The following is a 22,043-nucleotide window of genomic DNA, read 5'->3' on the forward strand; positions in this document are numbered from 1 at the left end:
GGCATCATGACCATATCCTGAAGTGTCACCACTGAGGACTGCAATGAATGCACAAACCAGAGAAGAGCTCAAGGTGCTCACTAATAGGAGGGAGAAAATGATAAAATTAGGGTGTCTTCATGTGTTTGAACTCTGTGGAGCACTGACCAAATGTGAGGATGCTGTCTTGCTGCTAAATGACTAGTGAGGCTGCTGCCAATGTCATTTTTTCCCTGTCTGCAGTGAATATGTTTCCTTCCTGGATGAGGAAGTAAGAATCCCACTTCTTGGATATAAGGGGAGTAAATGTTGTCTGAATCATAGAATCATACAATCATTAAAGTTAGAAAAGACCACTAAGATCACTTATTCCAACCTTGAGCCCACTGCCACCATGCCCACTAATTGTGTCCCTCAGTGCCTCATGCTCATGGCTCTTGAACGTCTCCAGGGACTGTGAGTACACCACCTCCCTGTGCAGCCCATTCCAATGTCTCACCACGCTTTCAGAGAGGAAAATTTTCTTAACATCCAGCTTAAAAAAAATGTGGAACGCTTAACAAATTTGTGTGTCATTTACGCAACTTGTCTGCATGCAACCTCAAGAGTCATTCTCTACAATTCAAACCAAGAAACTAAACATCTAAAGAAAAACATTCACCAAACACCATCAGGAATGAGGTAAGCAACTTTTAGAAGATTAGGACAAAGTACTGGCTACAACTCCAGGGAACTGTCTTTTTTTCTCCTTTTCCTATCATCATAACAATAGGCTTTCTTCAGTATCATCAGACAACAAAATGATGTCTGGACAGTTTTAAGCTAAGGGTAGATAAAACCCACACTCAAAATATCAGGTATTTTTTGTACTGTTTTAACTACTTCCCTTCCCAAAATACAAAAGAAATAAATCAATACTCTTAGAGTATAGTTACCCTCCCAATAATAGAGTACATATAAATAAAGAGGCCCACATTTGTTAAGTGGGATTTTCTCTCTAAGAAAAATAGACATAGAAGATTTTATTTTGATATTTATAAAGCGATGGTGCACAAACTAGATGTTTGTATGTGAATGGCAGGCTGTTTGGCATAACTACAAATAGGTATTTTTTAAATTCATCAGCCAAAATACATATGTCAAACTGAGAACTGAAGATATTTATATGCATAATGGCTCTTGGGGTTAGATGTCTGCATATTACTGAAAACTGAAAATGATACTAAATTAAGCAGAGATAGATATCAGCCACTGAACAAAAGTTTAACCAGCCATAAGAAATGTGCTTAAGGCTGGGTGGGCAAGATTCCTCCTTCAGTGTTGTCTGTGTAATTTTGGAAGTTAAAGGAGACTTTACACTCTTGTCTTTTAGAGAAGCAATTAGGAAAATATTTTAGTCCAAAATGCTTGTGTTTCTACAGTATGTCATTTCATAATTGGTCTTGGTGTACTTCGGACTATAGTACATCTACTTGTTTTTTTGGGTAACAGGTAGCTCCACAGAGCTTCCAAGTGCTCTGGAAAAGCCAGTTTGCTGTGAAATTATGCTTGTAGGGTTTTTTTTTTTTTTTTTTAATTTTTATTTTTAAATCTGTAAAGTGAAGTTAGAAGAAGAAGAGCTGTAGGGTGTCTGTAGTCAGGGAACTTGCGAGTTGTCTACTTAGGTTTGGTAGGGCCATGTTGGTCTACACAATATAGTCAAGAACATTTTGCTTTCGTTTTTTAGACTGTGCTCATGCCAAGAAGCATGCATTGAACTTTCCCAGATTTGGCACAAGAGTTGTTTACATATAGGTCACTAGGCCCAGAATTTGAGAACTAGGAAGGAAAGTCTTTATTAACTTATTGTTTCAGAAGCATAATCAGTGGTTATATTGATTGATTGGCTATACTGATCGCACAAATGTGTTACTGACTGCCATATTCAAGAAGTATAAATCTACAATCACTAGTAATGCTTGCTGATATGAAAAAGATGAATTTATTATTGTTAATAACATTAATACGCAGTTGCATAATATTAATTAGTAATAATTGTGTCATTAACATAACAGGAAACTTGACATGGCAAATCCAATGGCTATTGCATAGAAAGGAACTAATACAACTTCACATAAATTTAAAACAACCTTTTTTGGCCATGTCCAACAGAGGATTTTTGTGTCACTGGAAAGAATGGGTTTTATCAACTAGGAGTACTTGTCCTGAGATGGTGAGGGCATACAGCATTATAGCATAAGAGCAGAACCACAGCATGGTGGAAAGTGCAAAATTCCCCTTGGAACTACTAATCATAGAAAACTTTCCTGATATTGAATTTCACTGCTAGCTTCCAGCTTAAATTAGCCAGGACAAAGTTGGACAGAATCTGTAAAACTTTGAAGTTAATTTTGGACCAATTTAATGTGAACTTGGGTTAGATTAAGTTTTAAAAGGAAGCTGTGTTAAGCACAGCATTCTTCCCTGATTAAATCAGAGGAAATAGGATGGAGCAGTATACAGAAAAATGTAATCCTAGCACTGTATCTAGATTTCCTCATCCCTCTTGTTTAAGCAGTAGCATGCAATAAATTTTGTAACTGTGTGAAAGAAAGCAAAAGCAGAACCACTCTATTTCTCTACACTTCTTTTGGAAAAAAAAATCATTTCTTACATGTCTTCAGTTTCATTTTTGGATGAAAAGATGCGTGGGCAGTGATGAGTAGAGGGGCTCATCGCATCAAAGAACTGGTGCATGTAAAAAACACCTGGACTGAAAACAAGAAGTGCCACAAAGTCAGAAGAAAATCGAGGACATTGACTTAAGTCTTCTCTATTCAGTACCAAACCCTTTCTTGAAAAATCTCTTAGAAAAGGCTGGCTAATGTGTCAGGAAGATTTTCACTGGGACTTGAGGTCTGTGCTTAAAATGAATGTTTTTCATGCATCATGAAAAACAGTCCTCAGTAGTCTCTTGCTTGATTAGTCTCCATGCTTTGTATTCCCGTTGTGCTGGCAGGATTACAGTCTTTTATCTACTACAAAGGTGAGGTGTTTGTATGTGTCTATGTGGGCAACTGGAATGAGATGTGAGATTCATCAGGAGCATTGTAACACGAACACTGCTTTTTGAATATTTAAAAATTCGAAAGCCAAAAAGTTAACAAAATTGTAGGAAAATCTACGTTCTTCTTTCTTCAACTTTTCAAAAGGGGATGAAAAATAACATTGAAACACATTTACTTATCACTTATGGATCTGTTAAATAGCAAGGCTATTTACGTGAAGAGATGAGAAACCAAGCATTGTGTCGATTGTTGGTGTTTCGAAGGCTTTTAAGTACAGCATGAAAGTAAACATCCACATTTGTTAAATATGACTTCATGTATTTCAGTCCCAGGCCTTACTTAACTACACTTCATAATTTGCTGAAGTTTAAAATGGTCATTTTGTTTTTCATTTAGTGATTTATTGCAGATTCTTTCACCCTAAAAAAAGACACAAAAGCATAGAAAAAAAATTGTCAGACATCTTTGTGTATCTTCTCTCTTCATAATTATCCTTGCTTATGTTTCATGAGTTCAAAAAATGCTCCTCCTTAGTACAGATTAGACTGCCCATACACTGCTGCCCTACTTGTTACATACAGAAAAGAAAACTTCCTCATTCTGTCTGTCACAATAGGACTTTCTGGAGGTTTGCTATAAGAAAAAGATCATATCCTTTTATTTGTCCATTAGATTCAGTTTCCTTCATGCTATATTGATCTAAATGCTTCGGCTGGGACAGCTGATAGCCATAGCTGAATTCTGTGGTCTGTTTTTTTTTTTTGTTCGGAGGCTGTGAGTTAAAATTACATGAAGGAGTATCCACAGCTGAATGCTGTGGTCTGTTTTTATGCTCTGAGGCTGTAAGTTAAAATTACATGAAGGAGTGGTGATGTGGTCAAGTTAAGAAAAGTGGCAATGGGAGAGGCTGGCTGCTTCTCTGAAATACTTCTCTAACACAAGAGGAAAATGGGAATTGGTCTCTGCAGGATGGAAGGAGAAGAATCCTCAGAGTTGAGCAGCAGTGAGAATTTTCACTATGTGTGTGACCATCCTGATCCTTCTGAAAATGCAGAACTGGAGTATTTTCATTTGGTATGGGAAAATGAGGCTTAGAATTATATATGTATTTATAAATGTTTATATATTCCACATCATGCAATTAGAGTTAAAATGAAAATATATATATATATATATGTAAAAAAAGTTTCTTATATATAAAAAAAAATCCAGATAGAGTTTTATAATATCAACTATTATTTAAGAACTAAAGTTTTCCAAGGCCAATCAAATTCTTAAGCAGTCATATGCATATGGATATAAACAGATTTGCCAAGAAAATAAACGTGAATATCTCCTCTAGTCAGTGTTCAATTGGTGTTTTTTAAATGTTATGAACAGTGATGATTTTTGTATTTGCATTTGCTGTTACAGCATTTCTTTAGTAGATTATTTGAAGACAAATCTTTTAAGAAAGCAGATTTCTTAACTCTTGTCACAATCATAAGTGATTTCATATTTGGATTTTTTTAACTTTTTGAACAGGCAAACGTATTTCATTTCTTGGGAAGGTTTTTCGTAAGCTTTGGTTGGTATTTCCCTGTAACCGTGACAATGATTTCTTCCACTGTGCCATTTTATAATATGTTATATATATATAATATTTATATATTTTATATATATATAATATATATATAATAATATAATATATATAATAATTATATATAATATAATAATATATATATAATATATCTATAAATATATATATATATCTGATAATAATATATATAATAATATATATATAATATTTATATATATTATATTTATTATATATATATTATATTTATTATATATAATATATTATTATTATAATATTATAATATATTATAATATATTTTATATATATATAATATATATAATATTTCTGTTTCCCAGAAAGCAGCCATAGAGCAAACCTCTTCTGGTGTACTGGGAAGTTGTACCAAGTGAGACAATTCCCAGCACACTGTTCTCTTAACTGATCCAGGCTTTGAGTTCTGTTCTTAGGCATGTGTATAAAAATTGATAAAGCAAGGTGGAGGAATACAAGGTGAACGGAGATGTTAGCACAGGCCTTTGATGTTTCCAAAGGCATGTGTCTAAGACAGGTCCATGTCAGCTGTTTCGCATTGACCACATTCTATTCATTTTAAAATCAAGAGCTGCGGTTTGTACAATTAAAGTGGTTAATAACACTAATGATGAACTAAATTTCCTCTATCTGTATCCAAAAGGAGAAACTTGCCCAACTGGAGAAGTGTAGTGCATTTCTGAAATAATTATTTAGGTCTTTTTGGAGATAAAGCACAGCTTGTATCTTCCTCCTGCTTTGGCATTCTGTGGTTTGATAACTTGAATTCCTGAAGCTGCTAAATTTACTTTTGCCTTTCCTATGCAAGAAATGAAGAAACACTTTTTCTTATCTGCTGTTTCCTTCATGATAGTATAATATCATCTAATAGAGGTAATAGAGGTCACTGGAGGAGTCTTACTCACATATTGGTCACGTAGGCATGATGGCTCAGGAACTTCCCTGAAATCTCAGTTGTGGACTGAAGAGAGATGAGTATAAAAAAACAAACAGTGACTTTTGTGTGTTAGGATGCAAAATAGTGTAGTTTTTAAAGTAATGGGTCTGCACTGTATTCAGTGGATCCAATCACTGTTCATACTACTTACTTTCGTAAATGATGTGGGTATCTTGCCATTAACATACAGTCAAGCATGCTCAGATTGACTATTCATTTCCCTGTTTTGAATAAACTCAAAAATTGCCATGGTCATTAATACGAATTAGGAAATTCTGCAGTCTGAGTTTTGCTAAGTCCATTTAGATGTTCAAGTTAGATCATTAAGAAGGAAATGACATCTGCTCAAAAGTGATGTTCCTGTTTTGATAGAGACGTTTTTGTAAATTAATAACTACAAAATTAGATCCATGGCAATAATAAATAGATATCAGTTTATTTACACAAAAGATTTTTAGTAAGAGTTGGAACAAATTTCACCATATTAAATACCTGTAAGTAAATTTAATACTGTAATTTATATGATGAGAATTTAAAGTCATATTGCTACAGCATCTATTGTTTATGAACGATAAGAAAAGAATGTTCTCAAATTGAAAAAGAACAGTCTGAGTATATTTAAACAAATCAATATTCATCAGAAAAACACTGGAAAATTGATTAAATGATTAGTTGCATTTTGACAACATCATATTATCAAAGGTATGCATTTACCTTACAGTATGGCTAAGTTAAACAGAACTGTGGGAAAGGCATATTTCATTAATCCCTATATGAACACTCTGGGTTTTAGGAACAGAGACACTGAACTAACTGGCTTTCCCAGGAAAACACATGTGCCTATGACAGAGGGAACCTAAGCTGCCTTACTCACAGTCCTGTGCTGTGACCACATGTGAGAATGCAGCTTAACTAAACAACAGTTTGGAAAGTTCTTTTGTAAAGGAAAGAGTGATAAAGATGATGCATTTCATTATCGACAGAAAGAGAACCACAAGAAGAGATAGGTGGAATATACGGTATGAGCCACAGAAACTGCAACTCTTCTTTGCTAGTGGCTGGTTAGCAGTTCATTCTGTGCAGAGGGTATGTGATAATTCTGGTGGGTCTCTGGGGAGACTAAAGGGTGTTCCATCTAATAATTATTAGATCATCTGAATTAGTCTGAGGTGGAAATACATAAAGGAGCAGAACTTTGCTAAACACATAAAGAGATTTTTTTTAGTCTACTTTTAATGCACTGGACACCATGAGCTTAAGAATGTTTTGAAAGCATTAGAAATAGTTTGCCACGGCTCCAAGTAGACAGCTGAATCACTATGATGAAGCAGCAGTGATAATCAGAGGGTGGCAGAAGGGAATTTTGCAATTCAAAGCATTCAGGAATTACTGGTGTGGGAGGTTGGAAGGATTATTTCCAATCTTTTTCTTAACAAGGTCAAACACAAGCCATTCCCTCTATGGTACTGGCACCAGAAATTTTGTTTCAAAGCTGAAATATATATTGATGTGTGATGACATGGAAATTTAGCATTAAACTTTGCCCTTGTATATCATTCACAGAAAAATAAGGATTTCCAGGATTATTGTGTCAATTTTGTTAGTGTAAATTGCTGGCCTTCTCAGCATCACAGGAAAATATTGCAGTTATCCCAAAAGCATTTTGTTACAGCAAAATAATAACATGCTGTTATTATTTATTGGTTTCATTTGGCTTTTGTTTTTATTCACATGTAATTTATCAGTGGCCTCAATGGGCTACAGTCCATGGTATGTAGCACTATTAAAACAAAACAAAGTCTCACCAGAGACAAAATGGATCCATTTTCTCCAGATTAATTTAATAGATGGATATTTCACAGAATGAAGGAGCCAAGTCCGCAGAGGACTTGTCTTTTTTTAGGTTTGGAACTTCAGGGAACAGATGGGAAAGCAGCAGCACTAATATACCTTAATGGATCCACAGAACCATGTTTATTATTTGGCTTCAGTTCAGATTTGATTTTTTTTTTTTTGGTCTTGCTGAATCACCACAAAGTCTTTTCAGAAACTTTTTCCTTCATTTCTCTAAGAGATTTTTTCCCTACTTTTGATCCTTCTGGTGTCATTCTCAATCATATGTTTCAATTTCAAAAAAGCATGAGGAATCTTCAGCTGTTTTGCAAAGAGAGAGCCATAGTACACAAAACTGCCCAGAGAACTACAGGGAACAGGCAGGAATTTGCCCTCTCATCTCCACTCCAGGGACTGCGGGTGCTGGGATCATGAGAAGAGCCGGCAGAGAGCTCAGCTCATATGCACTTCCAATCTAGCATCTCCTATTGCTCCTGCTGCGGACAGAGGACTGGCCTAGATGAACCACTGAACTGGCTGTGGAGTTCATTTCTTATGATCCTATGCTCTCAGAATTAAATTTTATTAATCACTGTGGAGTATGCCAGCTGAGAAAACAGGTCCATATAGGATAAGGTTTTGTTTCCAGCAAAACTTTAGTCTCTCTGGAACATACAGCTAACAACCAAAAATACTGATTATCAAAATTTGAATATTTTTATTTAGGGGCTTTGTGATATAAAAAGCCAGTAGAAAAAGCTTCATGTATTTTATTTAAAAAAAAAAAACCACAAAAAAACAGTTTTTAAGCTGTTCATGACAGTGATTGTGTACAGTTACAACAAAGCCAAGGATTTGTAGATCTTGTTCAGAAAAATGAAATTGCAAAGATTTGAGCCTTTGCAAGTAGAAGATAAATTCAAGAGTGCCTGGAGATTAAAAACAACTTAGAAATAAAAGAGAAAACATTTCACCATGGTTCTGCTTATATTTGTTCTTACCATAATTGCCTGATCTAAATAAATTGCTATTATTAAGTAAAAAATTGTCCTGAGTTTACCCACAAATGGAGGCAAAATGCAGTCATTGATTTTTTTGTCATGGAACTTCTGGCCACCAAAGGTGACAATACCCCACGGGAGACCTCAAATTCAATTTCTGGGTATGCTTGCCATTTTGTTCAGGAAGATATTGAATCAATGTGTGTCTTTTCTGTGAACACAGCTTGCTTCTAAATTTATGAAATCTTAGAGCTGCTAGCTTTACTGAAGGACAGCATGAGTGTGGTCCCCTGCAGGGATCTACCTTGGGCCATCCCATTTGCTTTTGTAACACATTTGAACTGCATGCTCTTATGCAGATGACTTCTTTATACTCTCAGTTCACACGACACACAGTAAGTCTTGACTTACATTTTACACACAGCATCAAAGTCTCCGAACTGCTGTTAATGGTGCAATCTCTTTGCAGATGTCTTCTGCATGTTATGTGAGGAATAATTTCTTTTGAACAGCAATTTCATTGTATCTCTCCAGTCACTCTGCTTGCTGACATTTGAATCCATCTTACATTCTGCTGAACTGGAAAATAATACCACAACAGGAAACTTGAAAATAAAGAGAAAGTAGTGAACTCATAATTTGCTAAGTGCAATTCAGCATGACTCAAATAAGTATAATGAGGCACATGAGGAAAAAAAAGATTGGATACTAGTAGACAGGGAGTGTTCTTTTCTCCTCGAAGTCTCATTGCTTGATGAATGACATAGTCGAGGACTCTTACTACGTTGGACATCCATTTCTTGTGTAATTATACAAAGCATGGATGTCTCAGCAAAGATGCAATGACAGAGGTATATGGATAAATCTGAATTATAGCAATCACAGAATTTTATTTCATCATCTATTTAGTCAGTGACCGTACTCACATCTAAAACTTTTGCTTGCATAACACAGATAACTGAACCTCTGAGTAAGCCTCATTCTCCCAGTCAATTACTGATATTGCAGCAAACAAACAAAAAGGCATTCACACACAGAATGCAAGGCCGTGCATTTTCCTGGGTGATCCATTGTACCTAGTGCCCAAAGCATGCCTCACTGTTTCTCAAAACAAGAGCTATAAATAGGCAGGCACTTTTGTGCCATTTTAATGCTGAGTATTACACATTCCAGAAACTTCAGTTTTTCAGCTGGCTATTTTTCTTTTCATTAGTTCTGAACAGAGCAAATGAACCTAGCCTTCTGAAAGGCCACCCACTCCTTGAGAGAAAAATCTAGAAATAAATTCAAAAATCTGGAAAGGGCTTTGCCTAGAAGTACTCCTGAAGCAAGGCACTGGGAGTACAGAGAACTAAATGAGAAGGCTGATCTGAATTCAGAGAGTATTTTGTTTGCAAAGAGCAGAGGCAATGAACTTTAATCTGGAAAAACCTGACTTTTCCAGTGTTATTTTAAATCTCAGTCTCTAATGAGGGGCATCAATTTAACTCAAGGGGGAAGAGGTAGATCTTCATGGCATGCCAGAAAACTGCCTGAAAAATATTACATATTTATTTATTTATTTATTTATTTATTTATGGCCCCCTATTGTTTCCACACCCTGGGATCTGGCACTCAGAGAGCCAGTAATTTCCTCTGCACTCTGTTAGAAAATACCAAGATTGATATGGAACATTAATGTCCCGTACAAGCAAAGTTTCTGTTCATGGGTGAAGTGCTGTAGCATAAAGATACCTTTTTAGGACATCACAGGGAGTTCCCCACTTCATTATCTTAAGCAATACAGCTCTCAAAATTACAAGCAACTTGCTTCTAGCAAAAAAATTCCTAAATCTGTATTTGTGTCAGAAAGTTTCCCAGATGCAGTTTGTGTTATCAAATCTTGGTGTAATGCCAAGTATTTAATTTTCACCTGAATAGTGAAATCTACCAGAACTCTGGTATCAATCAGACCTTTGCACTGCTCTTGAGGGCATACCCGACTCTGGCTATCTGAGACTCCCACATCCCTGGGAGGAGAGTGAAGGCCAAAATCCTCTAGGGACAACTTCAGGCAGAATCAACTGCTTAATCTCAGGTATGTCAATAAGAGAAGAATACAATAAGAGGAAGTCAAAATAGCTGCATCATGCTGGGACTGCTCACTGTGAATATCATTGTGCAACTGAGCATTTTAGAAAACAAAGGCTGTATGCATTTTTTTTTTTTTTTTCCTGTTATTTTTACCAGCTGATTCACCTAATCTGGTCTATTAGAATACTCTAGTGTGGGCATGACCAACCTGCAGCCCATGGACTGCAAGTGGCCCAGCACAGCTCACAAAGCAGCTGTCCCCTGCCCCTAATCAAGTGGCCAGGCCTCTTCCCAGGTGTGAATGAGCACCTATCCCTTAGCACCAATTGAACATCAGTGAGCTATTAACCCTATTTGGGCTGAAACCAGGAAATGAGACGCAGAGCAGTGCCAGCTTAGGTACTGGCCGATAAGCTTTTTGATTTTCATACATTGGCTAAACTCTGTCATGTGAACAGGTTCCAGAATTGCCAAAAGTCATCAATTATTTGGCATATTTGCAAATCTGTTTTCAGTCAACATAACTATATGACCTGCTAATTGCCAAATGAAAAGTATAAAGCTGAATCAGATATTCAACTCAAAAAATTAATCATGTCTCCTTAATGGACTTTTATCAGCCCTATCAGCAGAGAGAAATATCCCTCATTTCACAATCAACATTTCACCATTTATGGCAGTACACACGTTTATGAATAACTGTTTTCAAGGATGAAGCACAGAAAAAATAAAACTTCATCAAAAGTCTCTGATGGAAACCTTGTGAACTCACTACATCTTACAACCACTGCCACTGAATCAGAGTGATGCATTAGTTTCAAAAAAGCAAAGTCAAGCATCCCACTCTTTTTATAGTTTTATTGCTCTCATTTTTATATTTTAATAAAAAATATTAAAAATCATGAGGACTTGTTGCTTATACTTTATATATATTATAATATATATTTTGGCTTGCTATTTTCTTTGAGTGATGAATTAGGGAGGCAAAGTACGCTTGTTCAACTGGCTAGAAGATTAGAAAAACAGAGAAGGTGATATAAAGTGACATTATATTATATTATATTATATTATGTATAATTATGTATAATATAATTATAATATATATATTTTTATGAGGGCTGCTCTGAAAGTAATGCCTTTTATATTGTTGGCTCACAATGCCAGAGGTGGATGTTGGTGGATGATTGATAGCAGCAGGGGATGAGTCTTCCTGCCAACATTCCATGACATTTTTACTGCTGTGTGACAGATGGCAGCAGAGGGGCATCTAACAGAATGGTGTCTGACATGGAAGTGCATATCAGGCAGAGGTGTGTCACTGAATTCCTCCATGTGAAAAAAATTACACCACTGACATTCATTGATGCTTGCTCAAGTGAAAAATTTATGGACACCAATCAGAGAATATGAGCACAGTGAAGTGGTGGATGATGCAGTGGCAACAGAGACAGTGGGCCAACTCTGCTGATGTAGATTTTTATGAGCATGTCATGCAGGATCTTGTTCATCTCTGAAGAAAATTCAAAGCTAACAGTGGTGACTATGTTGAAAAATGGTGTTGTATAGCTGAGAATTTGTTCTATCAATTTTACCATGCTGCTGCTGGTTGTATCTTTCAGTTTCCATGGAAATAAATAGGAGGCATTACTTTCGGAGCAACACACATACATGTGGCCCCCAGTCCATTTCTCTTCATTCAATATGGCCCAGGCAAATCAGCAGGTTGGGAACTCATGCTCCAGAGGATAAACACTCAGCAAGTGTGACCTTGATCTAACAGTACATGAAATAGCTTTACTGTCCCTCTTCTAAGATGTTAAATGTCAAATAATGAACTCCTGATTGTGGCAAACACTGTCTGTGTGGGATTGTAATAACTGCTGGACTACAATCTTTGTACTCTCATGTTGTTGTCACTGCAGTTTTGTCCTGGACTAAATTTGTCTGATCAAAATGGATTTACTCCTCATTTATGCCACTGAAAACAAGGTTAGTGCAAATGGCTGATCAAAGCAACTTCTCCAACTTGCAGCATCTGGGCTGGGACAGGCACTGGAACTGTGACTCACTGCTTCTGGGCTGCTAGGGAGGAGGCTCGTTTGAATAGGTCTTCAATTCCCTGAACTTCTGCTACAGCTCTGCTCCTGGACCACCCTCCTAGACTCTTGGCACTCCTCCAGTAATGCTTCCAGGCTCACAGATGAGGTTGCAGATTTGCTGTGGTGTTTTTATTCTTAATTTTTCCTCCACGATGCATTTGGTTCAGGGTAATTCTCTTCAGGAAATTTGAAAAAGGCCGGTTTGGTGACCCCAGAAAAAAAAGTGTTTACAATTGGTAGTGAGTATGTAGCAAACACTGCAGGGCACTGGACATCTGGACCTAAACACAGGAAAAAGCTTGAACATTACTGCATTTCCTGTGCTGCAGTCTGCACTCTAGTAATGGGTGTCTATGGACGTCAGCTTTTCCTTCATAAGCTTAGGAAAATGGGTATTTGTGTTTGCACTGGCCAGGAGGGCAACCATCTGATTATAGTCTGCCATGTAATACATGTAGAGTTTCCTTTCTGTTGACAGTAACTCTTGATGCTGAATATCTGACGACTTGTCCTCAAATACGGTCTAACTTCTACTCTAGTTACGTCTGTGAACCATGTCCTTATCTGAATTGCAACCTTACTTGTGTGCTAAAAAATCAATTAAAGCAGGCTAAAGAAGATCATAGAACATGTTTTTTTTGTAGTTTTGATAATTTTTTTTTTTTTTTTTTTTTTGCTTTGCAGTAATTGCACCAGCAAGGGGAGATTTTCTTCGGCACACCCCATCACAAAGTGCCTACCTATCAGTTGGAGAAGTCCATTCATTTGCCATCTTCATATGCAGGGAGGATGAAAGAGATTTCTTACTTGCAATTAATGAAATGTTTCTATTGGAAGATGTGTTATTTGATATGTATATGCCAGTTTAAATTGCAATTAATTTCTTAAGAATTTCCTTTAAAAAATTGTACTTCACGGTGTACCAAAAGCACAGGATGGGAGACTATCCTTCACATTAATGACTTCTAGTTTTGGCTTGCTATTTGCTTTGAGTGATGAATTGTGTGTAATTGCTTTTTGGGTTAGATGCTACTGACTTGCTTTTAAGAAAAAACCTAGAACGCTGCCAGTTATCATAATTAGGGAAATAAAAATGCAGAAGCAAAGTATGCTTGTTCAACTGGAGTATAAGATTAGAAAAACAGAGAAGGTGACATAAGAGATCTTTAGCACAAGGACAGGAAGAGCCTGTCCAACTCAGTATTCCCAGTCTTTTCTTTTTCCTCCTGTTTATCTGAAAATAACATCCCTCTTTTTTCACTCCATTCCTCTAACTTACTCTGAGCTAGTTTTTAATTTCCTGCACTTTTTCCATCAACACTACATAAAACCTTGTAATGAAGGAGTTCTGGTGGAAACATTTCTTAGGTTCTTCTAGGTCTCGAACCTGCTGGATGCTCTAATCTATTTGCCTGTTGTTTTGAAGAGCAGTGTGTCCAGTGAGGACACAATTTCATTCTGCTAGCTGTCTGTGAATTATAACTTCACTCACTTTTAATGCTTTTGTGCTAAATTAGATTAGCCTGAAAGCTGCTCTAGTCAGTGTTTTAAAAAGCCACCGTTGCTGGTAGCTATACTTTTTGACCAGATGTTCTATCAGTCTTCATTTTCCCATTTAAGCATTGTCAGAATAAGGAAGTATTGTAAAAAGAAATCCATATTTTTCCCCATGTATCTAATTTTGATCAACCAGGAAAATTTCATCACATTTCCTGAGTCAGAGAAATCAGCAATAGGGACAAAGTGGATATATTTCATTGAAAACGATGGCCCTTGATTTTTAGAAGACCTATTCAAATTATTCATATCTCAATATTTTTGGGATGTTTAAAGCATGTACCTCAGCTAAACCTGCATAAGTAGTGACCTCTTTTCATCTTCACTAATAGCCATGCACCACTCTTTTGTTCTTTACTTCAGGAGACAATTTTTATCCTACACGACTCTAGCCCTAATCCTTTGTTCTGTCCCTTTTATTCAGTCATCTTTGATGTGGAGCAACCCTGACTATCTTCTAAAAACCTAATTAAATTAGAATTCTCTTTATCTATCACTGCAGTAATATCTTCAAAGAATTTCAACAGGTTAGTTAAGGTTGAATGCCTTTGCTTCGGTACAGTCTGAGTGCCTTGAGATGTTATCCCTCTCACAGAGAACTCTTTAAAATAGCTTTCAATAAATTCTTTAAAACAGTCTTCAAAATCATTGGATCACCATCTCATCTTACCTGACATGTGCATCCTTTTTGATGATTGACCTTAAATTGTCTGGCTTTGTTGTTTTATATAGGGATTCACTATAAGTTAATGAACTTCATATCAAAATTAAAATCGAATAAAGTGTATCTTCAAAGGTTCCCTTCAATTCTTAGCCACTAATGCTCATAGACATCATTCTATTTAAATGAAATTCTACCAATCACTTACTTTACCTAACAAATACATATATATTCTTTATCCTTTGACTTTGAAGACTGACTCACAGCTGAGAGCAGTTCACTTTGTATTTCCTCTACAAAGGATGGAAGCAAAAAAAGATATAATAGTTCTGTTATTTTTGAACTCGTAACCTCCCAATTTTTTCTTTTCAAAATTCCAGTCAGTGTGCAAATTTAATGCATAGATGGAAGAAGGCCAGTGGGATTCATATGATGTCCTAGCACTGAGAGTTGTCCTATTATTTATGCTTGACTACTTTAATTTAATTTTTAAAAATCTGTTTATTTATTCTAAGTCACACTCTGGACATTTCTTTTCATGAATCCCTTTTTGACTTGCATACCCATAATCATACTGAAAGATTACAGAACATCTGGAATGCTTTCTGTTTTTCCAAGCAATTCCACTTGCACGTGCGCAGAACACATCCAATGCTTGGCTCCGTGAGCTGAAGGGCCCATTGGGCCGTCTCCATTTCTGCTGCTGCCTGGCGCCTCTCAGTATGTGATGACCTTTCAGTTCCTTTTCTCTACCTTCTCTGCTTACAGTAAGGCTCTGTTCTTCCACCAGCAATGAGCTAACCAGACACTAAAGCTAATTCCAACTCCTTGGAGCTTGTAGGAGAGATTTTGCTCAGACCTCCCTGCAACATAGTCAGCCAAAGCTGTGGTTTTGCAAAACCTAAGAAGTGTGCGGGTGTTAAGGTGCAGGAGAGGGAGACGTGAAGATCTCAGGAGATCTACAATTGCTTGCTTGTGGAGAGCACAGACAAATGAGACTGCAGAATACCTGCTGGAACAAAGCAAAGGCTCCAACCTTGCTTCCTCCAAGCTGAACTTGCCCTGCAAAACACAGCCAACAGGCGTAATTTACACAGCAGTGTGCAGGCAGGATGGACCCCTTGTCTGCCTTGTTTGAGGAGTCACAGCCACCCTGCTCTCTCCTTCACTGTGCCAAGGCACATGTTGGCTGGGCTTGTGTCTGCTGCAGCAAGGATGGTATGTTTCTGCCTGAACATCATGCTGTAACTTTCATCATGCTATTATTTAATTTAAAGGTATGGTCAAAACATACACATTAGCTGAACCAAAGTTAGGAAAAAAAATCAGAAGGATCTTGAACTGAAAACTCACTTTTGAGGCCAATGTATATTTTGTTTAAGTGGGATAACCCTCTAGTAGGTTTGCAAGCATGTGCCAGACAAATGTCTTACAACAAAAACATGCTGCTACAATCATAGGCTGATAGTATGACTGATTATCATTTAAGAGATCCTTTGTTCTGGTTCCTCATGTGCTTATAGTCTGAGATTCATTTCTCTCTGAAATTGAATTCATATGTTCTGCAGAAAAAAGATCCAGCCTCTCATTCTTTTATTATGAGATCTGTTTCCTTCCCTATCCATGGCTGTAGAGTAACTGATTTTCTGAGTCCCAGATTAAGATTTTATAACTTCAGTGAGTGTAGCTCATAGATTGCTTCAAGAAGTGAAGATCAGTGCCAGAATGTGGGGAGCTGCATGAAAAGCCTGCTGCATGCTTTGCAAATGCACATGGGTTCTCTGATAGGTGCCTGGAATATGGAGAGCAACCCAAATACAGTTTCATGATGGAGACTCCCCACTCTCATCCCTTCTTACACAGACCTCAAACCTACAGGTTGATTAATTGGCCCTCTGGGGCAGTGAAGTGTTATCCTTTTAAGAGTTGCCTGCAGTGACAAACTGCAGCATAGCCAGGAACTGAACCTTGCTTTGGAGTTCCAGTCTGGTGCCTTTTACCACTTCCCTCTCTCACATGAACGCTTACATTTCTGACCTTTGGAAAAAAAAGCACAAATTCTTATAAATACTAATATTTGCACATAGCACTGTTGGTTTTGAAATAGCTTTAAAGTCTCTGCAAACCATCTGTCTCTGTGAACCTCAGTCTGTCCAGTGGAAAGACCATCCTGGAAGCAAAATTTGCTTTCTATCTTTAGAATGAAGACAGAATCAGCCTGCTGAACTATATTTTGTCACAGTTGTTCCCTCTGGCACAGATAAGGGATTCTAGGGACATCTGCCGAGTTGTAACTATCCCTAGTTACAACAAGTTATCTTGGAGAGTTTAGGAGGTGACAGTGGGTTACCTCTGTTGGGGATTTGAGGAGCACAATATTCTCTGTTGCTAACCAGCCTTGTGAAGAGAGCACTTCCTCAGCAACACATTTATCCCAGTGACAGAAGAAACGATCCCCACAATTATAAAACAAATCCTGGGGTAAAGGCTTGCTTGCACATTACTTTTCTTGGAATTGATATACAGGATGTGCATGCTCATTACTTCTATTTATTATTTATACCATATTTGCCATAAACAATGATTCAAATTTGATAGGATAAGAGCATCTCTACATTTTGAAATATACAACATATTGCTGTATCTTAAATATCTACACCCAGCCTTTTGCAGTCTGTTTTCTTCTTTTCCTCAGGTTTTTGAAGATTTATATAAAATTTATTGACCATTAAAGTCAGCTCAGGTCTAAAAGAACAATCTAAAGGAGGCCTAAAAGAACAATCTCAAAGGCTTTACAGTCCAGAAAAGAAAGAATTTGGAATGTGTATACTTACACTTCTTTTTTTTATAAAATTTTCTTGGAGTATTGCAAGCTGAATTGTAAATGCTTCTTCTACATTGGCCTCTGCTAACAAGTTCATTATCATTTAACACTAAAGCTTAACTGTGGTTTCAGCTGCCTTCAACATTTTCAGTTAAGCATATGGTGAACAATCTGTCCGATTGCTTTATGGAAGTAAATACACTATTCCTTGGTTGCTTTTTCCATGCAAATTTGTAAAACATTGAATTTATCGACTTTATTAACCTGAAGTTGAAAATTTTAGTTCACTCCAGTGAGCTTGACGACTTTACGGGCAGTAAAGTGTTTCAGCTCAACTCTGCTACCAGAGCACGTGCCTAACCCTCTGCAGAGGGCATGCTATTCCCTTTCGCGAAGCAAATAGTGCTTATTTTAGTTTAGGCTTGATGAACTAAATCCTATATCACCAGCCACCACCACTACCAAATATAAAGACTTTAGCTTAGAGGGGGCATTGCTGGGACAGTGAACAAATGTAGAGTAGCAATCCCTCACTTCCCAGACAACCTGGGGGTCATTAGAAGTCACTGTAATTTAGAGGAGTGCCTGCATCCTCCTGGAAAATTAAACCACTTTAAAAGCAGAAGAGTAACATAAAAATACTATAATTAAAAATGCAGATAAACAACTATAACATTTTTGGGTTTTGAACGGATACCTCTAGAAGTACTATCTTATGTCACCAACAAGATATGCAGACCTGTTAGAATAAATTAAACTGAAAAAAATGGACTAGATCTCCAAATCATGGCCACATTATCAGTTTATATGCAACATGAACTGATAGAGACATACATGAAAAATACAAATTCTTCACTTTAAGCTTTCTTCCTACCTTCTAAGGAAGAGTATGGCAATCTGGCAGAAATAAACTACAGAAATCTTTCTTACATTGTACAAAAGCCCAAATGCACAAATGATCAGTGTTTGTACAAACATACACCCAGAAACTAAAACACAGCTGTGATGTCTACATTTAGAGGCCAATAGCCTTGACCATGCTCTTTTAATAATCTTCCCACTAGGGAATCCAGCTACTGAAGAAGGATATAACCCTGAGAGATTTAACCAATCCTTGAATTTAGTATTCATAATGTGTCATCTGATCATAGAAAAAAGTATTATTAGACTTCACTGGTAAATAATGGATTGACCCTGAAGTCTTCCTCCAAAGTAGATACAAACTTAGGATGTCCTGGTAGCTGAAACTTTAACTCAGATGTAAGTAATGCAGAGGGAGGGTTCATTAAGGATGTTTCATCTGAAAGAAGTGTGCTAGGAGTCTAACATCACATTCCTGTATCAATCAAAACACAAAATGCAGCACTAGAAGTCTTCCATCTTTCAAATTCCTCCTACTTCTCCCCAAGTTACATCTTTTAGCAGTTCACCCCTGTGAAGAGGAGCTTTGTTAGTGTTTTCTGGTAAATGAATAAGAAATTACTGAACTAGTCCTGAAGTTGGTGTTATGCTTGAGTTTGCTTTCTTTTTCTTCAACATTTCCAGTTGAATCTCAGTAAATTAAAGCTTTTATGCATTTTGGACATACTGTCAGTATTACAAAACTGTAGCATTTGCTACTTTCAAAGAGACTGTTTATTTGAAATATTATATGACAGTTGCTTCACATTAAACAGACAAAAGTGTGATTAAACAGTAGCTCTTAATGTAGTCTTACTCAGCTAGAGAAGCCTGTGATACATGAAAGTATATGCTTTTATTGAAGAATAAAGCATGTTGAGGTCAAAGTCCTGTCTTGCAGTGACACAAAGGCTCCAAAGCAGCATTTGAACAATGACCTGCACAACCAGTCTGATAATTCTAGAAATAGAGCCCCAGTGTACAGCAGGAAATATAGATAAACTGAATCTGTCATGAAATAATTTTTAAACCATCACACATAGTATTTTTGTTTACTGTTAGGTATCTAGTGCGTGAGAATCATCTGTAGCTTTTATGTTTGCTTATGATGGCATACATGAATAATATTCCAGGAAGATGCTAAAGGAAAGTTCCATGGCAAAATCCACTCCCTGTAATATTTCAACCTTGTGAGTACAACTCTGTGCAGTCCCTCCCACATAACTGCTAAGTTGTATTTCAAAATCAAAATGATTTCCAACATTCCTGGTTAGCACATTCAGAAGTTAAACATAAACCAGAAACCAACACTGGCTATCATTAAGCATTCCTGTGTCAAATACCTCGTTGAAGCAAAATGATAAAAGTTCAGCACGTCATTCTTGGAAGGTATGACAGATTTTTTTAAATACTTCTATTAATATTCTTGCTTAATTATGGTCTCACAATTACTTTTATTTATCTATATACTTCCACTTCGTAGTCTTGTGAGCCATTGTTTCTGGTTTAGCCCTGTGCCATGTCCCAAGAAAAGTCTGAAAGATTTCAAAGCGTGTTATTACACATTGTAATGAACTACTGTAGGTCAAATTTGACATGCACATTGATAAAATACTTTGTAAAATCTAACTCCAGAAGTCAACTATAGAAAAATGTATCTATTTTCTCATATATTTATTTTTTTTCACTTTTGTGTAGATTTTATGTGATGCACAATAGTTTTGTTGTTGTTGTTTTTTGCTTCCCACAAATATTAATGCCCATTAACAAGGATTGTTCCCATCCAGCTGTCAAACAGCTTTCCAATGACTGCTTTCTTCAGTACGATGTAATATTTTTTTCATATCTATCCTCTTCTGGCACATCAGAAAAAGATGGAAAGTAGGAGTTCACAGGCCATGGACCATGTAGCTGAATAGGGTTTAAATCACAGCACCACCAATACAGTATTTTTTAACAGTTATCAAAAAACATTCATTCATGATGGTGCCAGTCTATGGGGTTTTCTGAACCAAACTGAAAACAGCATCTGAGATAAAACTACGAAATTATAAACTATTAAATGAAGCCTATGGGAATGATATACTGCCATTTGTAGATGTTATACCCTGCTGTTTTGGGTTCACTTCGTGCTCTAACATTTTCTTACAGATTACATGGGTGACATCAAGAAGGAGTTCCATTCACTGGAATGTTAATAGACTCAGTTTGGCCCTCCAGTAATCAAAAGTGACATACATTACCAGGATCTTTCCCAAACCCATTCTTTCTCCTTCAAAGTTTGATAAAAATGAAAATAGTGTCAGAACATGAGATATTTGACTGTGCAATCCATTAATTTTCCCTCCTCTGATAAGTGCAATATTACCATAGATACATAACACAATGGGTTCTGCTTACATGATAAAATTCACCATTTTATCAGCCAATTTTGAGCCCAGCAAAGAACAGCAGATATAACTTCCAAGAAAGGCTGGCAGATAGAACAAGTTATGGAAAAAGATGGAATTCCTTTGATTTTCTCTTCAAGTGGAAGAATTGAGAGAACTGGGATTGTCTTTGTGTTTCCAGACATTCAAACAATTTTTCCTTATCTTCTTTGTAAAGTTTTAAAGCAGCAAGCAGGGAATGATAAAAAACTCACAAAAGTCAAATAAGTGAAGCTGAGGAATTCTCCCTAATAACTAAAATAGCTTAAAATGTTTTGACTAAAATCCCTCAAATCTGAAAGCAATGGGGAATCACTGACATCCTATTTAAAAACAAAACTGTGGGGAAGTGACTTGCATAGCTATTTCTGAATTAGGCCAGAAAGTTTGCAGAGGTATGACAGACTGGAAAACAAATGAAGTGACATTGTTACAGTTTCCTTAAACCACTGATTTCATCTCTGATTTTCAAGATCCTTATGAAAATAACAAGTCAAACAAAAATTAGATTGTGCCCAATATTTCCTATAAAACAAGACAAACAAATCTTTGCCATGCAGGATTTTTCACCTAATTTTTCTGATAAAATTAATTCTGGTTAAATAGATTAGATATTGAAGAGCAAAGAGAATCTCTCCTTTGCTCCCCAGGAATTCTTTTCCTTTTATTCTACTCTTCAATCACAGACACTCTCTGTATCTCCTCAGAAGACCAAACAATATTATCAAAACCTACATAAAAACCTCCTCTCCAATGCTTTTGCTTGGTTCTTCTTCAGGTTTTCAAACACCCCAAATGAAACCAGAGCTTCTTTGTCAAAGAGAAATCCCCCAAAACACCACAGGAAAAGTTAAAACTAAGATTAAAAAATTCCCTTCCCTAAGGGGCTTTCATAAAATCTTCCAGTATAAGTCAAGTGAAACAGTTCACTTCTAAAATATATCTCAGCACTGGTTTTCCCTTTTGATTATCTTCCTCTTTTTTTTTATTTGTATTTAGCTACTGGAGAAACAAACAAAACAGAAAACTTCAGTGTGCAATCTAGAGTTCTTTTATGTACTCCTATTATACATCCTGACAACTATTGAAACTGA

Source organism: Tympanuchus pallidicinctus, unplaced genomic scaffold, assembly GCF_026119805.1.
Source record: "Tympanuchus pallidicinctus isolate F22 unplaced genomic scaffold, pur_lepc_1.0 scaffold5, whole genome shotgun sequence".
NCBI lineage: Eukaryota > Metazoa > Chordata > Aves > Galliformes > Phasianidae > Tympanuchus > Tympanuchus pallidicinctus.